Source organism: Meriones unguiculatus, chromosome 1 (assembly GCF_030254825.1).
Source record: "Meriones unguiculatus strain TT.TT164.6M chromosome 1, Bangor_MerUng_6.1, whole genome shotgun sequence".
Taxonomy (NCBI): domain Eukaryota; kingdom Metazoa; phylum Chordata; class Mammalia; order Rodentia; family Muridae; genus Meriones; species Meriones unguiculatus.
Window position 1 is genome coordinate 73148459 of NC_083349.1, and position 15843 is coordinate 73164301.

Below are 15843 nucleotides of genomic sequence, written 5' to 3' on the forward strand. Positions count from 1 at the left end.
AGGGGACTGGAGGCTTGGGGTGAGGAGGATCTGTGTGACCACATTAGTGCTAGGGACAACCCGGTTTTTCTCCTCGGCTTGGGGAGACTTATGGAGCCATGTGTCTGTGCCCAGAGAGAGATCTGGGGTGAAAACAAGGTGCCTACAGGACCAGTCACTGTGCCCAGCGTGGCTGACAGTGAGCCCCCTCCTAGGGGCGTCCCTCTGCCAGGTGATGGGTCGTTGGGTCTACCCAGACCAAAGACTCATTCTCTTGACCAGAGGAAAGGAGAGTTTTTCCCCCCATCTTAATGGGCTTTTATTGCAACTCTGGCAGTAACTAATGTAGAGGAAAAGGGGAGATGTGAGCAAAATAGCCAGTGAGTATAATCAGGAGATAATTCATGCCATTTTTCTGTCGGGTCCACAGGACTTAGTGATCTCTTTGGCAAAGCAAATGTTTATTACCAATAAACAGGAAACATATTTAAAGCTTAGTAATAGGTAGCCAACAGATCGTACCCGTTACAAAGGCAAATGCAATAATAAAGGAAGAAGAGTTCCATAAAAATGAAATAATCAAAATGGTATTCAGAAACCCATTAGCAAGGAGCTGGGGTGCCGGGAAAAGTAGCACTCTCGGTGTACGCAAAAGACCTCTGCTTTTAAAGTCCTTAATGAGGATGAATCAAAAAAAAAAAAAATACTAAAAGCGTAAGGGAAAGTCTTCAATATCAAACTGTCAACAAAAAAGAGAAAAAAATCCAGGCTGCCGCCTTGATGTCCGTGTGGGCTCTGGAGTTGACCGTGTGTCGTCACCCTCATGAAGGTGGAGGGGGCGCAGAGGTTCGTGCCCGCACGGTGGGCTCACGCCAAGTATCAGCCCTGCCACACTCAGCACGCTGAGAGCCCTTTCTCAGGAGGCGCTTGTCTTCGTCCATCAGCAGATGAGGTGGACCCTGAGAGCAGGGAGCGGGCAGGCGCCTGAGGGTCTCATAGCCAGTCCCACTGGCAAGCTTGCACATGCAGAGTGGAGACTGAACCATGCTCTCTGCCGCCTCAACTTCCCAGACCTGTCCAGTTCTTCTTTCCAGAGAACCAGCTATGGCCAAGGGCAAAGGGGCAGGGAGACCACTGGGGATTAAGTCCTGGGAGAAGAGTTCATCAGGGCCTAAGGTGAACCCTGCCCGGGAGTGTCCCTGACCCAAATGAAGTGTGAGGTCCCACCTTTTTCTTCTCCTTCTTTCTTCTTCCTCTTCTTCTTCCTCCTCCTCTTTTCTTCCTTTTCTTCTTTCTCTTCTTCCTGCACCTCCTTTTCTTCCTCTTGCTGTGCTTCTGCTTCTTCATTTGTGTGTTTGTGACAGGGTCTCACCACATAGCTAGGCTTTTCTGGAACTCGCTCTGTAGACCAGGCTGGCCTCCTCTGCAGAGATCCGCCTGCCTCTGCATCCCCGGTGCTGGCTTGATATTTTTCTTTTAAATGACCTTTTATTGTGGCTCTGACAGTAGCTAAGTGTAGAGGAAGAGGAGGCCTGGGCAAATAGCGATTGATTGCAATCAGGAGGTAATTCAGGACATTTTTCTGTTGTGCAGAGAGGACCTAGTGACCTCCACCCCCCCCCCCCACAGCCTCAGGGCTGTCAGTTCTACAGATACAGATTTCATAAAGATCCGAAAGAAGCTTGGATGAGTGGCGCTATGCACAACTCGCACTTCTGCACCCGAGGTGGTGGCTGAAGTAGCAAAATTCGAGGTCATCCTTGGCTACCTCTCAAAAACCAACAAAAACATGTTTAAAGGGGTGTGTGTGTGTGTGTGTGTGTGTGTGTCTGTCTGTCTGTCTGTCTCTCTCTCTCACCCTCCCTATCTCACTCTCCCCGTAAAGAGTTTGGGAGAAAGTAGAATTATAATTCAGGCTTTATTTAAAAAAAATTATTTTCACTTTCCTACCTTTTATAACAACAAACACCAATTATCTCTCATGAATAAAAATGTCATTTAATAAAGTGACATTTTACAAAAAAATTAAGTGAAATGGCTGTTTTAAACATTGACTTATTTTTTCAAAGTAGTGTGCTGTGCCCCTGGTGTCAGTTATGCTGTTCTTCTTACTGGGCACTTGGCATTGACGGAGTGCTTTATTTCACCGGATTTCTAAGTGTGTGCTCAGTCTCTCCTCTTTAATCGTACTGTCAAACAAAATCTGCTCCACAGGCCACACGATCGGTTGGTGAAGGCCTGGCTGGGAAGCCTGGGACGAAAGGTCCATCCCTGGACCCCACGTGGTGAGAGCAGCAAGTTGTCCTTTGACCTCTACACGAGTGCCAGAGCCAGGGTACACACATCCACACACACGCACATGCACATTTGAGGCTGGAGAGATGACTCGGTGGCTAACAGCACTTGCTGTTCTTCCATAGGACCTGAGTCTCTCCTGGCCCCCGCGCTGGGCGTCTCACTACCAGCATGAGCACAGCTCCGGCACCCTGCCTGGCCTGGCCAGGTGCCCACACACGTCAGCACACACTCACACAAGCACACACAGAAATATTTATTTACAAAGAAAAAGTAGGTGAGGTGTGGTCACTCACGCCTTCAATCCCAGGGCCCAGGGAGACAGAGGCAAGAGGATGTCTGCGGGCTGGAGGCCAGCCTGGTCGACAAAGAAAGTTCCAAGTAGCCAGAGCTGCACCATACGACCCTGACTCAAAATAAAGATAAAAAAGAGGAAGGAAAAGAAGAAAATACAGAAATAAAATAAATGTCTCTGAAAACTACCTGCCTCGTGACCTTATACACGACAATGTGATCGTGCTAGCTACAGCGGTGTGTGTGTGTGTGTGTGTGTGTGTGTGTGTGTGTGTGTGCATGAGTGTAGTATATGTAATATGTGTGTGTGTGAAGGGGCTCCACATGTGTGTGAAGGGGCAGCCATGGCAGCCTGGCCATCTGGGCTTGACCACTGGAACCTGGAGACAACTGAGTGTGCAAACTTGTCCTCTGACCCCTGCACACGGCAAAAGGCACATGTGCCCACATACACATTGTACACAAGCGTAACTTTTCAACAGCCCAGCTTTTCACACCTCGGTGCAAATACATGTGAGCCAATGAGGAATATCCCAGAGTTCTTTGCGTCCATCCCCTGCGGTCTTCTTGTTGGAAACAATTTGTCAGCTCAGGAACAGGGCAGAAATGCTCGGAAGCTGACGTTCTGTGACATCATGCCTGACCCCGCAGCAGACCTTGGTTCTTGCCTAGTGTGGGTGGCAGTCGACATACCACATTCAGCCAGCCATGGCCACAGGGCGTGAAGGATGCTCGTGATCAAACACCCTTCCCAGACAGAGCTGGTCAGCAAACCCATCCTGCGCTTGCCCGTTTGAAAATATTTTGCACTCAGGCCCTAGGAGAAGCCACCGAGAAATGTGCTCGTCACTTCTTGCATGCCAGGCCTCTGGCCTCACGCCTGACACGCAGCATGCTAGGGAGCCCTCCAGAAGCTTCGGGGACTGACCGGTGTGCCTGGACTTCTGCCCGACCGGAGCAGTAATTAAATGACGCAGGAGCCGGCTCAGCTCGGGAGATGTTCACCTTCCACCAATGAGGACCTGAGTGCGAGTCCAAGGCCACACACTCAAGAACCTAGGTGCGCCGGCTGCTCTGGGGCCGTCTTCTCCCTTCTCTCCCCGTCAGTGTCTTTTGCACAGGAGTCTTGCATCCCTGGGTGTGAAGGCCCAGAAGCCCGTGCGGTCAGTTCACGGTAGGTGAGAAGTTGGTGGTGGGTGTGCAGGGTGAAAGGGAAGGCCATCCTGCTTTTGTAAGTTCTGCGATTTGGGAAATATCACCTTAAAGCACGCGGTTTCCACCCCTTTTAGCTCAATTTAGCTAATTCTCTTTTATTCTAATGGTGCATCCGTGCACTTTCATTAGGAAGCTAATGGTCTCAAAGCACTCTCCACAAACAGCAGGCGACCTCGGCGAGCACTCCCGAGCAGCCCTTTTGCTGACAGTGTCAACGCCCTTTCCGTGAACAGTGAAGCCCAGTGATGGGCGCTCTCCTCCAATTCTGGTTCCACTCTTAGTAACAAATCCACGGGAGCAGACCCTCTCATCCGCCTCGTCCCATGGCAGCAAATCTCAGCCGATAACAGCACTTTAGCAAGTCCATCTAGCGGGGAGTCCTAGCTCAGGAGCCCTCTGAAATTGCACACCGATTTGCACATATGCACATCTTTCCAGGAGAGGCTTCTCAGAACCACAGCTCCCAGCTCTGGAGTCACTGCAGGACTGAGGCGTCATTGCAGACGTCTGACCTTTGATTCCAACGAGCACGAGCACGGCACACCTTAAGATCCAGCAGCTCACTAGGCACTGAGAGTGCAAGGGTGGTCAAGGCGCCCGGCCTGGCGCTTTGTGGCTCTCCAGATGAGCGGGTCACACAACTATCACACAGAGGGATGAGCACTGCGCTGGCATTTGGGAGGAGCATGTGGCCTGGTGGGAGAGAGCGGAGGAGTGCGGCCTCGGCTGGGACCTCAGACCTGACTGGAGCTGGCTCCGTCAGTCAGAGGGAGAGCTGCACGCTCGGTGAATAACAGTGCTACACAGCACAGCAGTGTCAGAGTGAGCGTGCGGGCATGAGCAGAGGCAAAGGCAAGGAGGGCTGTGCTGCAGAGCTGGGTAACTGTGCCAGGCACATGGGCCTTTCCTGCACGAGGGGGAATGGAGCAGGCGTGCAGGCGTGGCAGGCACGGCCAGGTCACAGCTCAGAAAAGCGGCTTTGAACGATGCAGGGAAACGGCCCCGACAGCCAATGCCACAGAGATGCATGAGGTGGAGGCAGTGAGCAGCAGAGCTGTGGGAAGTGGCAGACAGATGGGACATACTGCGAGCGCAATGTCCCATGCGGGCTGAGTATGCTCAGGTGCCTGAGTGTCAGGGAGAGACCTCACAGGCTCGAGAGAACACACTGGCTGCTGCAGAGCAGGACACCTGACGGCCCCCAGGGGCACACTCAGACCTGTCTGTGTACATGCATGTAGCACTCGCTGATACACACTCACACATTAATGTTGTCAAAAAGACACACTCAGATACCCCCGGAGAAACACATGTAAACACCCATACACATATTTTCACACCTGTGCTTTCCCACTCAAACTGCTGTGTTCACAGTATCATGCATACATCACACATTTAGTCACCCACACTCACAATCATCCTACACACACACTCAAGTACACACACTAACACCTACTCATGCGCTCCCATATTCAAACTAGACACCCCCACTCCCGGACTCTCTCACACAAGTAAAAGCAAATCTTTTCAAAAAGCTATTGTCATATAATGTGAGTCTTCACTTAGTTATGGACAATTTTATCCTAGATAGACATATACGAGCTCTAGCTCCTAGAGCTGCACAGGAAAGCCCACAGACGCGCGCGTGGGCCACTTGCACACAGCTAACCTTCCTTCCACACCACAGCCCTGCTGCCCTTCCGGTGGTCACGTCCACAGGCAAGAACTGGGTCTTTCTGAGGACGATTCCCCTCCAGTGTATACACAGAAAGAAAGCCCTTCCCACGGGTGTGCCTCGGGCTTGGCTGAGCGCTCGTGCACAGAAATATAAAGAGAAAGAGTGCAAACGACTTAATGACGATGGCAGTGACTGTTAGGTTGTGCAAAGAGAGAGTAAGGCATGGGCGCAGGGCAGATCACACAAGATGGAGGAGAGTGCATCCAAGCATCAGTGACGCGCTGCCTGGGGATGTGTGTGCAGCCACAACCTGAGGACTTCTTAAATATTTGGGTTTTGGTTTGGCTTTTGGTTTGGGGTTTTTTGTGAGAAAGAGAGAGACAGAAACAGTGACAGAGAGACAGTGTGTGTGTGTGTGTGTGTGTGTGTGTGCATTTGTGTGCGTGTGTGCGTGTGCGCGTGTTTTTCGAATTTGTGCCAGAAGAGGCCAGAGAAGGGCCTTAGATGCCTTGGGGCTGGAGTTACACACCCTAACTCCATGTGTGAGGTGGTGCCATATGTGGCCACTGGGAACTGAGCGTGGGTCCTCTGCAAGGGCAGGGCGCACACCTAACCACTGAGCCATCCCTTCAGCCTCTGACATAACTTAAAATTGAAAAACAAAACCCGTGTGAGGATGAAGAGAAAATCAAGATGGAAGTTGCCTCTGAGAAGACACAGACCACAGGCCGAAGAAAAGTGTGCAAGCAGCAGGGCCGCACCTGAGCTGCAGCTCAGGCGCTGAGTGTGCCAGAACTCACAGTCACTAGCCTAATCCAGTCTGTTTACCTGAGCTCAGGATACAGAGCACGGGAGAAACACATTCTTCAATAATGCTTTTACGTTAAGTGCAATTTATATTTGTGTTGTTTAAAAATCATAACTAAAGGTACCTTAACAGAATAAAACATTGCCTTGATCCTAGTAAGACGGCAACATTTATCCATCACTAATTAAAATTCAGGAATGTTCTATTAGCAGGAATTGCCTAAGTCTTCACGTTAGGAGAGGTGGCTCAGGTAAAAGCTACATTTTGAGTTATACCCTCCAACTTCATTTCCCTTTACAGACGTTTTCAGTAGGCCGTAAGGTGAGCGAGAAAGCATGAAATAGGAGTGCCTCCATTAGAAAAGAAACCACAATTACAGCCTTGGGGGGAAGGCCAAGCCGTCCCCAGAAGGATGAGCTGTGTGCTTTCTCAGAGGCAATTTCCTTCCCCCTAATTTGTCAATTTCATGGCCGTCCATTAAGGAGTCAGAATGGCTTCCCTTGGCAAGCCCTCCCACACAGGTGTGGACGGCACTTGTAAAGTGCAGGCTGCTCACGCTCCGCACAGCCTTGCTGCTGTGCCCCGCAAGGCCTTTGATCACATTCGCTCAGGTATGGGCTTGCCCCGGTCTGCCACTAAAACACAGGTGCCAAAGGTCTCCTTTTAGGCCCATTTCCGAGGCCACACACTCCCAGGGGTCTTGTATGGGGCGCTCTGGATGGCGAGAACAAAGGGGGCCATTAATAGCCCATGACCATGTAAGCACCGTGTCCCATCTTCTGAAGAGGTGCATTACTGACCAGTGTTGGTGTTAAAGGCACAATGGAATTCTGTCTCTGGAACACAAACAGAGCCACCAACCCATGTAGGTGGCCTTCTGATCTCAACCGATGCTGACCGACTGTCTGGTTGACAGGTTGGTCATCTTGTCTATTTGATGATATAGTTGGGCTTCATCTTCACTTTTGAGTGTCCCCAAAAGTCTGGACTCCAGTGAGCTGAATCCTGCTGACTGAAGCCATTCCGGGAGCCCGCTACCAAGCACGGGATAGACGACGCCATTTGCCGTGTAGTCGAGAGCAGATGGGGCATGGGCTACTGTACACACACCTGCCGCTCCAAGGTCCACACGGAGAAGCGAGGTGTCCTCAACACCCCACTCGATTTTGACGGCAGAGCCAGGAGAGTCACACAAGTCTGCAAGTCTGGACTAAACTTTTAGAAGAGAGTCCACACCTACACATTTGTCAGCTGATTTTCAGCCAAGAAAAGTCATGGGTAAAAGACAGTATTTCTTTTCTTTTCTTTCTTGCTTTCTTTTTTATTTGTTTGGGTTTTTTTATGTTTTGTTTTGTTTGTTTTTTGAGACAGGGTTTCTCTTTGTAGCCTGGGCTGTTCTAGACTCACTTGTAGACCAGGCTGGCCTCGAACTCACAGAGATCCGCCTGCCTCTGCCTCCCAAGTGCTGGGATTACAGGTGTGTGCCACCATGCCCCACTAAGGACAGTATTTTCAAATAGCAATGGAGCAGTGGAGGTGGGGTGGGGACAGGGGACAGCTCCTACTTCAGACTATAGCGAAGTTCACTCAGAGTGGATATAACTTAACTTTCCAGAATGTGGGAAGCCTTTTGCCCTATAGCGGTGCTATGCAGATTCCGATTTTCTTTTCTTCTCCAATATCCACGATTGAACTTAGAGCCTTGTGATCACTCTCCAGGGCCACTAAGCTCTAACCCTGCCCCTATCCATCCATCAGTTATCTATCTATCTATCTATCTATCTATCTATCTATCTATCTATCATCTATCTATCTATCTATATGTCTGTCTATCTTTCTGTCTGTCATCTATCTATCATTCTATCATCTATCATTTATCTATCATCTATCTATCTGTCATCTATTTATCTCTCTATCTTTCTGTCTGTCTGTCACTATCTATCATCTATCTGTCATCTATCATTCTATCACCTATCTATCTATCTATCCATCCATCCATCTATCATCTATCACCTATGTATCTGTCATCTATCATCTATCTATCTATCTATCTATCATCAATCTGTCATCTCTCTATATCTATCAATTTTTATTTAGAGGCAGGGTCTCTTGAAGTTACTCAGACTGGCCTTGAACTTACAACCCTCCTGCCTCAGCCTTCTGAGTACCTAAGATTACAAGCCTCTCTACTTATAGTCACATCTTTTATGTAATCAGTTTTTGGTTACACAAAAATTTTAATTGGAACCAAAGGTCACAAGCCATAAAAGAAAAAAATGTGTACACTAGGCATTTCCCCAAAGAGGTACAAGTAGTCAGTAAGAGCACTTTAAAAATTGTCATCACCCTCCTTCTAACGGAAATATAATCAGAACCACAGTCACACAGGGCATGGGAATGGCTACTGTTAAAAGTGAAACAAACAGAAAACTGCGTGTTAGAATCTGTAGAGAAGCAGGAACCGTGGCTGCTCTTGGCAGGGATGTGGTGGTCGTGAAAACCCTGTGGCATTCCTGTAGCGCAGGGGCGTGGCTCAGAGCGAGAGCCTGGTGTACGGGAAGCCCCCAGGGCACCAAGCGAGTACATGTGCCGCTGTGAAACTGTCAAGCGTGTTCACATTGAACATTATGCGCATTGCCGCACAATCAGAATGAACAAGGCGTGTGGTGGCGGCACACACTGAAATCCCAGCAGCTGGGAGGGGGTGTCGGGAGCGTCGGGTGTTCAAGGTTATCCCTGGCTGCATAAGGAGGTTGAGGACAGCCTGAGATGTTTAAGATCATATCTCAAATAAATTGTTGATCAATTAAAACAGGGAGGTCTCCCTATCCGTGGACTAGGGGAGGGGCATAGGAGAGAAGAGGGAGGGAGGGAGGGCTACAGCTGGGATACAAAGTGAATAAACTGTAATAAATAATAAGTAAATAAATAGAATGAGAAGAATCAAACAATCACAGTTCTGTGGGCTTAGCCAGGAGTTCAGGATTCAGGAGAGGAGGAAGGCACCCTCACTGTTTGCTATACATTGACAAGCAAGCATGGGCTTGAAACTAATTTATCTGTTTTTCTGTTGTCTAAGCCAAATACTGAGCTTCAGGAGACAGGGATGGTGGAGGGCAGGAGGGGAGAAGGATGGGTGGCAGGCCAGCAGATCGGGGAGGAAATGGGTGATAGGAGGGCAAGAAGATGGGCTGCCCAATGGCTCCCCGGTAAAGGTCCATGCCTTGGAACCCTCGTGGGAAAAGGACATGACTTGCGAATGTCCTCTGCTCTCTCCGGTGTGTTTCTCGGCAAAGCCACATACACAGACACAAAAAATAGATACATGTAAAAGTATTTTTTTAAGGAAACAAAGAGGGAGGTTCTGCAAGGCGAGGTGTTCTTCGAGCTCTTGTTGGCAAAGCATCCAGCCGATTGCAAGGCTGGCAGGGACCTCAGGCTCGGGTCTGTGCTTCCTCCCAAGCTAATGGGGGCTGCAGCAGGCAGCTGGGGGGACTGCAGCCTGGACAGACGGCCGTTCTCCTCCTCCTGCTGGCCTCTGTCCCCCACCTCCTCCCGCTGACCTCTGTCCTCCCCCTCCGTCCTCCTCCCGCTGGCCTCTGTCCTCCCCCTTCATCCTCCTCTTGCTGGCCTCTGTCCCGAAGAGGCCAGCTGCCCTGGACGGAGCAATCCCAGTTCTCTGAGGGCTTCTCCTGCTGGAGCACCGGCCAGCAGCTATCGAGGCTTCTTGAGAATTTTTCACATCATGGCTGGATTTCATTCTGAAATGTCCCAGGTAAATATGATAATCTCAAGATCTCTCTCTACTCCTGTGTGTGTGTGTGTGTGTGTGTGTGTGAGCATGTGTGGTGTGGTGGTGGGTGCACCCTCAGAATGTGTGGAGGCCAGAGGCTGGCACGGGATGTTCTCTGCACACTTGTCCGCTCAGCTTTTGAGACCCGGTCTCTGGACGGGAGCCTGCGATGGCAGCTGGAGTGGGTATCAGAAACCCAGGGTAAGCATCTTCCAGAGCTGGGGTGAGGGTTAAGAGTCCATGCACAGCTCTTTATGTGAAGCCAGGAATCTACACTTTTGTAGCAAAAGCTCTCTACCCGTGGAGTCGCGTGGAGCCACGTGGAGCCACGTGGAGCCATGTCCCAAGGCTGCACTGGAATTTCTAAAGGTTCTGTCCTGTGCCCCTCACTGTGCGCTCCTTCATGCTAGCCTCTCCTCTGGGAAAACAGCCCTTTCCCCCTTTCTCTGATGGATTCTTCAGAGTCACATCCTGTCTGCTTCAGGAACCCTCCTTCTGAGACTTGTGAAGCCACTGCATGTCCCCCATGTTACCCTCACAGCTCGAGGGCGCACACACATGACTCGTGTTTCAGACACATGGCTGACCTGATTTGAAGCCACTGGCTCCAAAGCTCCATGCTGCAAAGGTGAGTACAGGAGGTGAGCTGGTGACGTGGGCCTCCTCTGGTCGCCGAGCTCTGTCTGTGATGACCACACCAGCCTACATCAGACACCTCTGCAAATGAGAAGCTATGGTCCTCTTGCTTCCCATACCCCCTGACCCTATGCTTAGAATTTTCAACAGATAAAATAGTTTGTAAGCGTAAATATTCCTTTGTCTTTAAAATAAACCAATCCACATGGATGTTAGGCACAGTATTCAAACACTGTCAAGCTTATGGGGGATTACAGAGACTAAGACACCAACTAAGGAGCATGCATGGTCTGGACCTCGGCCCCCTGCACATATGTGGCCAATGAGCAGCTTGGTCTTCATATAGGGCGCCTAAAGGTGGGGCTGTTTCTAACATGGACTCTGTTGCTGCTTTTGATCATTCCCCCCCTGGCAGGGCTGCCTTGCCTGGCCTCAGGGAATGAGAATGTGCTTAGTCCCCATGTGACTTGATGTGCTGGGGAGGGCTTATATGGGAGGAGGGAGGCTCCCCATTTCTGGGGGGAAAGGGAGAAGGGAACGGGGAGAGGAAAGGAGAAAATGGGGCCTGGGAAGAGAGGAGGGAGGGGCACCCTTGGGATGTAAAGTAAATAAACTGAAATTAAAAAAAAAAACTGTAACACTTGTCTCCTTCGGGACAAATTAACTAATCAAACAAAGGGGTGAAGAGGGCGTTCCCGGGCCCAGCTGGCTGTGCCCAGCGTCGGATCTGCCAATCATCTGGCATCCGTTCCCAGCTGGTCCGGAGCACTGAGCAAAGAGCTCAGCAGACAGTGTGCACACCGGAGCGAAGCAGGATGAGCAGCTTCTGGAGCAGACTTCTCTCAGGGTAAGCCTGTTGCTGCCTCTGGAGAAAAAAATCTCACAAGCAAGGGGCGGGGAAGGGGAGCAGGGGCAAGCGTGAACGCTCTCTCACCTTCTCTGTGTGAAGGGCCTGGCCTGGGAGCTGTTCTTCCGGCAGCTGGAACGTGACGTGAAGAATTTCACCACGCAAAACTCAGTAACTGGAAGGTCTTTCAACACGCGCACCCTTGACTGCTACCCTAAAAGCCCTCGGGAAGCCAGGCACGGCGGAGCTCCCCCATAATCCCAGCACTTGTGGGGCAGAAGCAGGTGGGTCTCTGTGAGTGCAAAGCCAGCCTGGGAAGAGTGACAGTCGGGGCTATGTAAAGAAGCCAAATCTCAAAAAGCAAAACAGAAAAGAAAAAATGTGGTGCTGGTTCAGGCTCTGAGTGAAGTGACGCCCGTAACATAATGCACATTTTTTTAAACTAAAAATGTGTGTGTGTGTGTGTGTGTGTGTGTGTGTGTGTGTGGTACACACACTACCTGCCTGGCTCCCACAGAGGCCAGCAGAGGGTGTCAGGTCCCCTGGAACTGGAGTTACAGACGGTTGTGAGCCGGAGTGTGCAGGGAATCAAGCTGGGGTCTGGAAGGGCAGCCAGTGCTTGAGCCTCCCAAGGTGTGAACACACAGATTCTCAGCGCCTGCTACTGCGCCCCAGGCACCGTGGGTGAGTGTCGCTGTCAGTGTCCTACCCTTCACTCCTCAATGCTGTGAGCACAGATGCTGCCCTTGCGTGTGACGCGTGAGGCTGCACGCTCAGGACAGCTGTCACGCACTAGTAGACACACATGAAAACTGGAGGCATGGCAGACGCACCGCTCCACGCAGCACCTTCCTCCCGGTGCCACACCTGCCACAAACAACACCACAGGTGTGCAGACGCCCAGCTAGGAACGAGAGCACAAGCAGTTGTGAGTGCTAGGGTCTAAGCGAAGAGTGGTGAGCACTCTTAACTGCCCCCCATCTTCTTGTTTGCTTGTTTGTTTGGTGTATCACCCTACAAAGCCCTGGCTGGCCTGACACTCTCCTGTGTAGACCAGGCTGGTCTCAAACTCGCAGAGAGCCGCTGCTCTTGCCTCCCAGGGGCCAGGATTGTGCTCTGTTGTGTTCTGCTTCACTTTTGTTGTCTCTGATGACAAGTCCTGCGCACTGTTATCACTGCTCTGAGGTGGCTGATGTCTCTAGCCCCAATGAACAGCTGCACTTGTGAGCACGCACACGCACACAAAATTAAAAATAAAATACACCTTCACAGAAAGCACATGCAAAGACACGGGGTTCGGAACCTCCTCGCCAAGATGGAGCTGACAGCAGATTCAAACTCAGATCAAGCTGACCCCAAAGGCAGAATTTCTTGGGCCATCTCTACAAAACTAGTTAGTGACAAATCGGGGCCTGTGCCTCGTGGGCCTCACTGTGTGGACACTGAGGCGATGGTGCTCTGCAAATAAGGATGGTTATGGGAAGCCAAAGGCCAATATGATTTTCTCTGCACAATTCTTAAGTTCAGAAGTAATGGGAGCACCGGTCGGAGGGAAGAAATGTGGGGAGGCGCCATCTTTATTGCCAGTGAATCCCAGGGATTCTCCCCAGCTCTCTGTCTGTGTGAGTGTGTGTGTGTGTGTGTGTATGTACCTGTGTGTGTGTGTGCATGTGCCTCTGTGTGTGTGTGCATGTGCCTGTGTGTGTGCATGTGCCTGTGTGTGTGTGTGTGTATGTACCTGTGTGTGTGTGTGTATGTACCTGTGTGTGTGTGTATGTACCTGTGTGTGTGTGTGTGTGTATGTACCTGTGTGTGTGTGTGCGTGCATGTGCCTGTGTGTGTGTATGTACCTGTGTGTGTGTGTGCGTGCATGTGCCTGTGTGTGTGTGTGTGTATGTACCTGTGTGTGTGTGTGCGTGCATGTGCCTGTGTGTGTGTGTGTATGTACCTGTGTGTGTGTGTGTGTGTGTGTGCGTGCATGTGCCTGTGTGTGTGTGTGCGCGTGCACACATCTGCTTGCTTTGAGCACTGAACTCAGGAAACTCCCTTGCATGCACCTTAACATTGAGCTATGCCCCAGACACAGCTCTGTTTTCTGGCCGCTACTCTGGGTCACTCCATTGCTCCACTGAGAGAAAAGTCCAAGAGAGAGAAAGGAGAGCGAGAGAGAGAGAGAGAGAGAGAGAGAGAGAGAGAGAGAGAGAGGAAATATTCAAAGGCCGAGCATTGCGGCTCTGACTGGTTTGGGCATCTGCAGATGTGTTGCTGGGACACACCAACTGCATCCGTGCGCTTCAGCCTACAGCCCTGGAGGAAAGAAGGAGTCTCACCTCAGCAGTAACAACAACAACAACAAAAATAATAACAACAACAACAAAAATAATAATAACAACAATAATAACAACAACAATAATAACAACAACAACAATACATCGAATTTCAGCCCAGTCGCTCAACTCTTCCAAAGATTACCCTTCCCTGGAGGAAAGCCGTTTCGTTTTCGAGCAGGTTGGGGTCTCTGGGGGACCTTGTAAAATCATGTCTCCTGACTCTCACCACGTGGCTCCTTTCAGCACTCAGATTTGTCACCTAATTAAGAAGCTCCATTGATGTCCCCAAATGATTGTTCTGCTGAAAGACATGTTCAGAACTTTCTCCGAAGATCAGCAAAGTTTCCTCTTTTTTTGTTTGAATTCTGCAATGTAAATAAATGTAAATCATGAAGTGAGTTGTGATTTTTTTTAATTACTGAAAAAATGTGATTAATTCCTATAAGGATCACTCCAAAGGTAATAAAGATAAAAGCTGTCAAAATTAATTAAACACTTATTCATTAAATCCAAGGTAGCTTTGGATTCTTTCTTGCACAAATACAATTAACGCTTAATCTGAATCTTGGTGAGTTACACAATCATGCGCCTTAGGAATAAAGGGAGGGTACAACCTTGGCCTTCTCCGGTTTACATGGGAAAACATTAATGACGCTGACATCGGAGACAATTAGACAGTGTCAGCCGATTGTTTTTCGCCAGCTTTCCCTCACATCTGTGGTGTCTACAAGCAAGAAGGCTCATTGTTTGCCACGGCCTCCTTCGGGCCTTGGCTTTTTGTGTAAACCGTCAATCTCTTGGCGAGTATCAAAGCCGTGAGGAAATTAGAGCAGACCAGCTCTGCTGCCCACACTAAAGCGTAGCAGGGAGCTTCCACTGTTCTTCTAATTAGGCAGTGACCAACAAAATAACCTGTCAAGGCCCGCCGGCCATTTCCCACACACCTGCACTCCACAAGCGGGAGAAAGGAGCAACTGCCCGGGTGAAAATGAACAAAATATAACAATGTTTCCATCCCACCTATGCCTCTGGCAATTTCCATGTAGCATTAGGGAACTCCGCATGTCTGAAGACTCACAGTACAGTATGTGAAATCTGGCCCAGGGGGAAGCCACACAGTGAGACGGTAGCAAGGTTTGCTTCGAAAATATTACACCCAAAGAGTGATGTCTGAAACCCAGGAAATGGAAAATGACCGTAATTTATAGTAGGTACCAAGAGGCTAACCTAAAAACAAAACAAGACAAAAATAACAGAAAAAAGGCCATTTTCCAGTGGGGTCTTTGAAGGAGAGAAATGCAAATGATTGTCTTTTATCACTTCTGTTCATAAAACAAAGATAACAGACAGGAGACCGAATGTACCAAGAGGCTAACCTAAAAACAAAACAAGACAAAAATAACAGAAAAAAGGCCATTTTCCAGTGGGGTCTTTGAAGGAGAGAAATGCAAATGATTGTCTTTTATCACTTCTGTTCATAAAACAAAGATAACAGACAGGAGACCGAATATGGCACATCCATGTCCCTAACCCTCTCCAACCTGCCTCAGGAAGTCTGTGCCCACCAATCACCACAACTTTCCATCCACTGGTTCATTCTTTACAGATTTCTGGGTTTCCATGAGTCCCATTGTCTTCCAGAGACGTTTCTGCAAACAGCGTTACCATGTCCAGTGCTTTCATTCACAGAAAATCTCTCCACTTTGCAGTTGAGGAAGCACAAAGGTGCAAAATCTAAAACACATAGATTCCCCTCCAGCTTTAAAGTGAGCCTGGAAACCCACAGTCCAGCCAAGCACAGAGACACCCCCTTCCATCTTTAACAACACTGTTCCCACAAGATTCCGACCAGCTCTGAGGCCGGTTAATTACTTGGGTCCTGAAAGTCTCTTTGTTTTAACACTAATCTTAACTGACTTCAGTATTTAGGAATACAAGATACACTACCTCTTAAACACACACACACAC

General features: G+C 49.6%; 1 long non-coding RNA gene across 1 annotated transcript; it reads left to right on the forward strand.

Moving 5' to 3' along the window:
- The first annotated feature begins 9939 nt into the window (after nucleotides 1-9939).
- LOC132648384 (uncharacterized) lies at nucleotides 9940-14237 on the forward strand. The gene is made up of 5 exons (XR_009586797.1): nucleotides 9940-10044; nucleotides 10547-10690; nucleotides 11377-11545; nucleotides 11648-11829; nucleotides 13803-14237. It is a non-coding gene; the product is annotated as an uncharacterized LOC132648384 (long non-coding RNA).
- The last annotated feature ends 1606 nt before the right edge of the window (nucleotides 14238-15843 follow it).